Source organism: Vanessa cardui, chromosome 19, assembly GCF_905220365.1.
Source record: "Vanessa cardui chromosome 19, ilVanCard2.1, whole genome shotgun sequence".
In the NCBI taxonomy this organism is placed as follows: domain Eukaryota; kingdom Metazoa; phylum Arthropoda; class Insecta; order Lepidoptera; family Nymphalidae; genus Vanessa; species Vanessa cardui.
Window position 1 is genome coordinate 4,380,775 of NC_061141.1, and position 10,575 is coordinate 4,391,349.

Sequence of the window (10,575 nt, forward strand, 5' to 3'; positions counted from 1 at the left end):
AACTTTTTAATACAAACTTTTTACTAGCTATGGAAGAATTAAAATGAAAGACTTCCGTGTAGGAAATTCCTACCGTATTTAGACAAACAAAACAAAGTGTCTTCTAATGTTCCATTTTCAAACTTTATACTTTATCCTGATTATATGATTTCCTTATCCCTTATGACTGTTCCTACACTGGCTTATCGTTAGCATGGTATCGCATTTAGATGTTAATCTAATTTATGTGGGTGGTACGAGGTATACCTGTTATGTGTGAAAAAGTACTTAAAAATGTTGATCTTCCTAATAAAAAGTCATAAAAATATACTTAATTAAACAAAGTTTGAAAATTAAATTACATAGGTATTAAACCGAGATGGCCCAGTGGTTAGAACGCTTGCATCTTAACCGATGATTGCGGGTTCAAACCCAGGCAAGCACCGCTGATTCGTGTGCTTAATTTGTCTTTAAAATTCATCTCGTGCTCAGCGGTGAAGGAAAACATCGTGAGGAAACCTGCATGTGACAAATTTCTTAGAAATTCTGCCACATGTGTATTCCACCAACCCGCATTGGAACAGCGTGGTGGAATATGTTCCAAACCTTCTCCTCAAAGAGAGAGGAGGCCTTTAGCCCCGCAGTGGGAATTTACAGGCTGTTGTTGTTGTTGTTGTTGTAAACCTTTTTTATTCTGCAAAAATACTATTAAACATCTTAGTTAATGAACACGCAGTGGACACTCGTTGGTATTTAATGCACATAATTATACTAGCATTAAAACTCCAGAAAAGTATTCCATCAAAGTGCTAGATGATATTGAAACGACAGTTTTTGCCTATCTGACGTCACATCGTGGCAGCTCGTGTTTACGGTCATGTGATATACAAACAAAAAATTACAACTTATTATTTTATTTTTTTAACAAATTCAAAATATTTAAGTTAATTTATAAATATGTACGTATATTTTAATTCTTTTCAAATTCATAATTTATTTTTTACTACCATAAATGTCCTATTATTGAAACAGTATTAAGATTAATTAAAAAGTATTTTGGTGTGGTTTTATTTAAAAAGTAGAAGTAAAAGGACCCGTGAAATTTTCTCTGCCAATGTCCAATGTCTTACTCGCATAAGTAGTAAATTATAATGAAACAAAGGCTGTTGAATATTACAGCGCCAATGTACAAAAGGTACCTCTTTAAACTTTCGGATGGATTCTTAAGGGAATAAGTGTATTTATATTATCCATTAGAGAGATTGTGTCTGTTTAATTTTAATTACCTAATAGTATAGTTTTATAATTTTTTGAAATAAGAGTTTCATTCAACACAAGAGGAGAATAATGTAGTGGTTATATTAGTATTTGTTTGTATAAAACTATTTGATCGTTTGTCATATTTTATAAATATCAGAAATCTTTACGAGAGCTGACATTGGCGCCCAACGTGGGACAAAATTATATTTGTTTGAATAATGGTTCAAATACATAAAATATTTTTAACTTTTTACTCCAAATCGTACAGTTAGTAAGGTAGTATAAATATACTAAAATAGTCAATTATGTGTTATTATAGCTATGTACGCGCGGATACCCACGCACCAATTATTCTCTTGCCAAACAGCAATACTATGTATTTCAGTTTTCCGCCTTTAAAGGTGCGAAGAAACTTTAATATACAGTTAGTGAGGACATCATATCCCAAAGGCGATATAACAATTTGTAATTCAAAACATTTTAATCAAGAAAGATAACAATATAAATGAATTATAAATAAAAGTTTTCGAATGCTAAGGTATAAATGTGAAGCTATGCAGACTCTGTTAACTCAATTCTGGTTGGAAATATTTCGGCTTTGGCATTTGGCTTGAGTGGAATTCGATAGGAAAATAAATAAGCAGTAATTTGTCTTCATAGAGCTGGACCATGAGGAAACCATGACCTAATATCCCATAGTTCATAATGCAGTCCCAATAATACCAATAGTAGATTATAGTTGCATTCTAGGTTTAAAGATCTTTATTTCTCAAAAAGATTTACAAGGGAATCACTTACATGAGAAACAAATAAACAAAAATACATACAAAAATTTTTGGGACAAAACGGAAAACACAGTAGATGACATGATGATGACAAGTATAGGCCAAAATAATGTAGTTATAAAAATATTGTGTGGGTAGAAATAGTTTGTTGTATTCTAATATAAACTTCTATTTTATACTACCTGAAAGTCAGAAACTCAGTTCGTCACAAAAGTGTTTTTACAACTTGTATACAACCCATATCCCCAACATTACTGAGGATGGAAAAATAATTCCTATGCAAGTCCTAGGAATTCGATCTTTCCTCATACTAAATTTCCTCACAAACGATTTCGTAATCTAACCGTGAAAGCGTAATGAACAGACAGAGTTAGTTTGACATTTATAATATAATATATACATATATATTAGTAAAGATATTTTACAAAAGCTAACAATAATAGAGCTTAAAGCTAAAAGCATTCCATTCAATCCGAGTTTAGGTTGTGCTGGAAATGTCGATGGAAATGGAAAAGGGATTTCTAAAGATAAATTAATAGTTTTGTATTTAATTTCAGTACGTTTATTTGATTAATTATTATTGAATATTTTAAGTTTGCTCTGAAGAATTTTGATTACAATATTCCTTAATCCTTGTCTGTTTTCTGCAATATAGACTATCATGAATTTATTTAAAAAAATAGTCGGATATAATTTCTTTTTTTATTTACCACAAAACAATATTTTTTTCCTAAGTTTACGTCAATTGTACAGTATTATAAATCACTACGCCAAAAATACTATAACTTTTGACTCTAGGAATTTTAAAACATAATGTAATCTCAATATCTATAAATAACTCAAAATAACGATTTGAAACTGCGGCTTTAGCCACGCGATATTTTGTACAACTTTATAGTATTCTAACTTGGTTGGTCAAAACTTCACAACGTTATTTAACATACCGAGAGGTTAAATTATAATGAGTTTTAAACCTATTAGGTACTTGAAAAATGAAACACTTCCACCCTTCTTTTTCTAACCATTATGGGAGGATTTCCGTAATATAAACTGAACTATGCCCTCCCTGACAGTTGAAATGTTTCCTTACTAAATTTCAAATAAATCGGTTCAGGGATTTAAGCTAATGATTTAAGCCAGCTTCATCTGAGAGGTTGTCCATTTTGGATGCCACACCACTTTACAGTTCATTTTTGTTAATTTTTTTTCTTTGTGATACCATAATAATAATATTAGCGCTAAGCAAGTTGCAATGGGTTAAATAAATAAATAAATAAAAAAAATAAATAATGCAATTCTCATTTTACATCTAATTATATTTTATAGATATAGATTAAATAAAATTAGATGTAAAATATTTTTGTAAGTAAGTTATTTTTTTGTTTATTTTTATTTATTTTTCTTTCTACGTCATAAATTAACTTAAATTCTGTGTTACTTTTGTCATTTATTTTTTCTTTTCTTATTTTTAGTCATGTGGTGTGATTCAAATAAAGACTCTATCTATCTATCTATCTATAATGGTCTTACAAGACTACAGACAGACGTAGTTACATTCACATATATAATACTAATAGTCGCCCGCGTCTTCGTTCGCGTTTTAGGGTGTTGGTTGTCATGTGTCAGGCAAAAAAGTAGCCTACCTCCGGTCTTGGAGCTCAAGTTAGTATCAAACCTAATTGCATCAAATTCGGTTCACCGGTTTGGTCGTGAAAGGGCATCAGACAAGAGTTACTTACAACAACAACAACAGCCTGTAAATTCCCAAAATTGCCCACTGCTGGGCTAAAGGCCTCTTCTCCCTTAGAGGAGAAGGTTTGGAACATATTCCACCACGCTGTTCCAATGCGGTTTGGTGGAATACACATGTGACAGAATTTCTATGAAATATGTCACATGCAGGTTTCCTCACGATTTTTTCGTTCACCGCTGAGCACGAGGTGAATAATAAAGACAAATTAAGCACATGAATCAACGGTGCTTGCCTGGGTTTGAACCCGCAATCATCGGTTAAGATGCACGCGTTCTAACCACTGGGCCATCTCGACTCCAGAGGAAATATATATAAAATATAATTATGATAAAATTTTTGGTTTAAGTGATTAAATGAATTTAATTGAAATATTTAGGGTTGATTGTGCTGTGTATAAAACTTAGTGCATAATATTAATTGTTTAGTGATGTGGGCTAGTGAAAGATATCGATTTCTTAGACATTTTATATCGATTTTCCGTAATCGATATTTGCGAAAACGAATATCACGAATCATTCGCTTACCCTTGCCCTTGAATTTGGGGTCAATGTACTGTGTGAAAACAAAAAAAATGGGTTTCGTGCCTGATTCAATTACTCTTTGTCAATGCCTCTACTAGTGGGCTGCATCCCCTTGGTTGTGTGTTCGATTGATGGACGCTCTTAACAGTAAATACCTACGTAGTTACATCTATTCTATTATTCTTGAACTTAGATACTGGTACTTAAATAAAAAAATAGAGCCGAGATCTCTCAATGATTAGAACGTGGGCACCACTGAATTTGATTCAACTCGTGCTTGGCGGTGAAGGAAAACATCGTGAGGAAACCTGCATGTGTCAAATTTCAACGAAATCCTGCCACATGTGCATCCGCCAACCCGCATTGGAGTAGCCCGGTGGAATATGTTTCAATCCTTCTTCTCAAAAGGAGAGGAGGCTTTAGCCCAGCAGTTGGAAATCACTGGCTGTTACTGTACTCAAAAAGACTTAAAAGCGTTTGCGAATTTTTATTGCCTAGTCAGTGTTTTTTTGCCCTATTTTCCTCTACCATAAATGCAGTATTCTGATTACCCACCCTGATTCAGTTATCTATATCGTAAAATACAATCAAAATTAATTTAGTGGAATTAGCCATTATTTTTATTAACAAAAAATCTTAAATTAAGAGTAAATATTAGTGATCTTCGTCATATTTGTTTGTTAAAATATGTTGCATGGTAATTTTGGTTTCGAATGTCAATAATGGCAACACTCGTCACATCACTATCACAGTTCACTAGAGTTGTGCTTGTACGCTTTGTTTGAATATAGTGAAATTAATTTATCCCGTGGGCGACAGGAAACTGAATTAGCTGGCATTTCCGTTTTCAGTTAACGTAGAAGGGGTGTTGGATGTAACCAGCCCCTACTAACGGATTCAGTTACCAAACAAATATTAAAGGGATATACTAGACATAGTTCAAGTAAAATAAAATGAGTAAATGATTATATAATATAATACCAGATATAATTTTCTTGGTGGGGCTTTGCGCAAGCCCGTCTGGGTGGGTACCACCCACTCATCAGTTATTCTACCGCCAAATAACAGTACTCAGTATTGTTGTGTTCCGGTTTGAAGGGTAAGTGAGCCAGTGCAACTACAGGAATAGTTAATATTTCTTACAGCGTCATTGTCTATGGGTGATGGTGACCACTTACCAAACCACCTACCAGGTGGCCCATATGCTCGTCCGCCAAGCTATACCATAAAAATCAGATTCTAAGTTCTCACTTTTTTTTTAATATAATTTGTTGATTATCCATATCCTATTGGTCGCAATACGCATTACCTCAAGGATAAAACCTAGATACCGTACCCTTTGTAAGTAACCCATACATTTTACAGTCTTAGTTGATGAATTATCTCAATATTGTAATATTTTTTACGAATAAATAGGTACCTATACAAATTTCAAACAGTGAAATAATCGTACTTTTTTAATACTTATTTAAAATTTCATCCTGTATGGTGATGATGTGTCAAAGCCGCCGTAACTTAAACGTAAACTTTAACTAGGTCCGCAAAAAAAGGAAAGCACCGATTTCCATATTTCTAACTTACAAAAATGATAAATATCCATGCAAACTATCATCATGAACTTCACCCTCTTCGGCGGTGAATATTTAAAGAATCATTGAGTGAATGAGTGAATGAACATATTTGCGTTTTTCTTTCTTTCAGAAGAATTAAAATGGGAAATTAAAATAACAATCCAGGTCTATCGTTAATATACAGAAATAAATTAAAGAAACAGTAAGTTTTTACTTTTTCTTGTTTTCTGTAAGTTATTTATGATTAATGCAATACATATCTTTATTGATATTATAGATATTTATTTAATTATATAGAGTGACTGGCAAATTATGGTGACCGTGATCCCCTATAGACCTTACCATAAGAATTATTAACTATTTCTTATTTCGTCAATGCGCCAATAACTATAGGAACGAAGATATCATATCCTATGTGTACCTACGTCGATTCATACCGAAATATTAAGCGTTTGGATGTAAAATTTGTTAAGCCCTACTACGAAGTAAATTGATTAATGAGTTATTTGATCATTATATATTATTGCTTACTGTTTGTTTAAATATATTCAAATATATTCGAGTTTACGACCATTAGTAAGACCTTGGTTTTATGTAAAAGCGTTGCAACGCTTTGTAGCGATACGATAACTTATTTACAAACATCTATCTTATGAAATGTGGCCTTAGTGTATACATACATATAAAAAAGTTGATCTGTTCATTCATGAACTAGTGCTATTACACATAAAATATTTTTTATAAGATTAAAAAAATAAATTATTAGTTATTTCATTTCACGTTCGTCTAGGATTAATCTTAAACACTAACAGATCATAAATCTATTAGTTTACTATGACTATCGAAATATATTACTAACAATATGATTTTGGATTCAATTACAGGGTTCTGGTTTTAAATATTCTAGTGGCACACCAGGCTCTGAACCGAATACCATTTTCGTTTTTGCGCATCGAACCCGCGACCAGAACACGACAGCTGCTCTATTGACGCTTGAATAACTGGTGCCGATGGCGTGGTGTGTTGTGCGATACCACAATCGTTGACACATTGACCCCGGCTTGTTACAGGGGAAAAACGTTAAAGATAAAAGTCGGGGCTGAAAAAGCGGTAATCTTGTGCCTTCGCTTAAAACGCTTGTATTTTTGAATTACATTTAAAAAAAAGTATGACATAAGATTAGGTTTCATATTAATTTATGTTATTTTTTTGTATATTAATTATTTTTTATTTTAATCTGTATTTAAATTCGAACGTATTAAAAAAATATCTTCAGCGTAGATATATGATAATATTTTTTTGTTAAATTATTTTTTCGTCAAAGCGGTGCCTTTTCCAAGGTTTCATATAGCGATAGGTAGGTAAGCTTTCGAAGTATTTCTCGGCATTCTCATATCGAGTGCTAGTCTTTATTATTATTAGCTATAATACGTGCATCATACAACCTTATACAGGCTTATTGGTAATTCGTATTCGAACATGGACGGATTTGTACTCTTTAAAATTCCCACATAATTAATTAAAAATAATATCCAATGTAAAAAATCTTACTTACTCACTTAATTAATACAAGTTTAAGATAAAATTTAAGTACGTAAACAGTTCAATAGCTAAGTTATAAGTAAGACAATTTATAATATAGCCTATTTAAAGTTTTAATAAGCGAGTCCTCTCTAAAAAAGTATAACTCTACAACATGGCACAGTGACAAAGCATGTTCTATAGTGCAGGATTCTATCCTTATCAATAAATTTAAGTTAATTTAAATTTTGTTTCCTTACAAAAGTATTTTATCTTTAAAAAGTATTTAAAGATAGGTATTTTGTATCTTGTAGTTCAAATACCTTTTTAGAAATCTACTTTTATCTGTATCTGAAATACTTTTCTGTAAAGTATCTTAGATATTGTATTTCAGATACTTTGTATAGGGTATCATCACCGCTAGTTTCGAATATGATCAGCGCTATAACCTAACAGAAATGCCATGTTATATCGAGAGAAGGCTATTTCAGAGATTAAAATAAAAACCGGCATAGTGCGAGTTGGTGTCGCGTACGAGGTTCCGTACCATTTATAAAAACGGCAAAATAGGAGCCCAAAATAAACATTTATTTTATTCTGTTTTCAATATTTATTGTTATATTAGCGACCGAAATAAATCATCTGTATAATACTAAACGATCTAACTGTCATGGTTTGGGACGAACTCTACTGAAAATTTGTTCAGTTAGGTTTCGTTTACTAAACAAATTTTCATGAATAACCTTATCTTTTGTACTACATAAATACCCTTACATTATAATAAGCCGACTTTACAAATTGTCGAAAAAATGTTCATTGTTCATCAATAAATAGTCATACATACATAAAACAAAGTCGTCATCATCATCATAATTTCAGCCGAAGGGCGTCCACTGCTGGATATAGGACTCCCCCAAAGATCGCCACAACGCCCAGTCTTGTGCAGCCCGCAACCTTCACCAAAGTAAAAAACAAAGTCACTCAACATAAATAATAAAAATAAAAAAAATACTTATGTCTACTGAAGACGGGTCGGGCCGCTAGTAATCTATAAAGTAAAGCAAAACTATGTCTTGATTAATTATAAACCGACGTTTCTAATAATTAACCATCAGCATACTTTAACAAAAAAAAAAAGGATCTGAGATGTCCCAGTGGTTAGAACGCGTGCATCTTAACCGATGATTGCGGGTTCAAACCCAGGCAAGCACCTCTATATATATATGTGTTAAATTTGTGTTTATAATTCATGTCGTGCTCGGCGGTGAAGGAAAACATCGTGAGGAAACATTAATGTGTCTAATTTCATCGAAATTCGGCCACATGTGCATTCCACCAACCTACATTGGAGCAGCGTGGTGGAATATGGTCCAAACCCTCTCCTTAATGGAAGAGGAGGCCTTATCTCAGCAATGGGAAATGTAAAGGCTGTTACTTTACTTTACCTTTTTACATTATACTATATATACTATACTTACTATATTATACTTTAACAAGTACTGCATATAAATAATTCATATATAATATTTATATCATTAATGTTAAAAATAAATTGCCCTCCTCGCGTTTCCCTCTGACAAGAAAGATTACGTGGTATTGTGCAAATATATCAATGTATCAAATTATATTTTACGTCAGGGGCTCATGTTAAAATATTGACTAGCTATTCTCACGTGTACTTTGTCCTTAATGCGTTGTAAATATTACCAAAGTTGTGTTTGTATGTTTGATAACAATCATCCCATATTAAAATTTCTTACTTCGAAAATATTTATACAATATTTTCGTTTTTAGGTCAAATGTTTATAAATTATCTATTGACATACTTGTCGCTAATATAATGAGGTTAATGAAATAAGAAGGATTTTTTTGATTCATACGTGTTATAGTTAAAATTAGTTTTTAGATAGAACAATAGTTATGTTAGATGTAAGTGGTATATGATTTGAGCTTTAGTTAATTCTAGTATTAACTAAGGCATTCAGTAACTGGCTCTAGCTAGGAATAACGCGTTCTATCTTAAAACTATTTTTAACTGTAACATATGTATGTATGCAGAAAGTAGACAACAGTAATTATTTACTCGGTGTTTGGGCCTTTGCACAAGCCCGTCAGAGTAGGTGCTACCCACTCATCAGATATTTTACCACCAAACAGTAATACTCAGTAGTAGTGCGTTCCGGTTTGAAGGGTAAGTGAGCCAGTGTAACTGCAGGCCCAAGGGACATAACGCCCTAGTCCCCGAGATGTTACATTGGCGGTGTAAGGGTTGTAATATTTCTTAATTCATTTAATTAATTTATTTAATTGGTTCGTAATAGTTTCTTAGCGAGATTAGATTCTAATTGGGATCAATATTCGAAGAGGTCAAACCTGAACCCAAACTTCGTATCTTATATTCCAAACGTTTTACATTAAGAAGTTTCAGTAGTATTTTATGGCGTTTACTTTAATTATATATCTAATTAACTTATTATTAATAGGATCCTTAAAAATAAACCTCCAATTATAATCAATTCCATAACCCATGAAGCGTCTCGAACCAATCGCACCTAAAAGTGCAAACGTCTTAAATCTGCTATTACAAGACAGCTGTGCAAGCCCGTCTGGGTAGGTAACACCCACTCATCAGTTATTCTACCGCCAAATAACAGTACTCAGTATGGTTATGTTCCGGTTTGAAGGGTGAGTGAGCCAGTGTAACTACAGGCACAAGGGACATAACATCTTAGTTCCCAAGTTTGGTGGCACAGTGACGATGTAAGGAATAGTTAATATTTCTTACAGCTTCATTATCTATGGGTGATGATGACCACTTACCATTTGACCAAAATGCTCGTCCGCCAACATATACAATAAAAAAAGTTACTAAATTTTGTCTATGGCGTTGTAGATACGCTACGCAATAAAAAGTAGAAGTCATTCAGAAAGAAAGATAATTCGTAGAAGCATCTATGTTTATATATTATGTAGTATAACAGATTTTTTATGTCTAGTCTTTATATTTCGGTGGAAATGTAAATCTTACATCGTAATGAATAATTTATATAGTGTCTTGTAAATTGAGAATGAGTGCCGAGATCGGCCGTGCGTGGTCATATTAAATGGATCGAGATTATTTATTTTTATTTGTCTATATTTGCTTGTGCGAACGAGACATTTGTTATTAGGTCTTATAAAAGGAT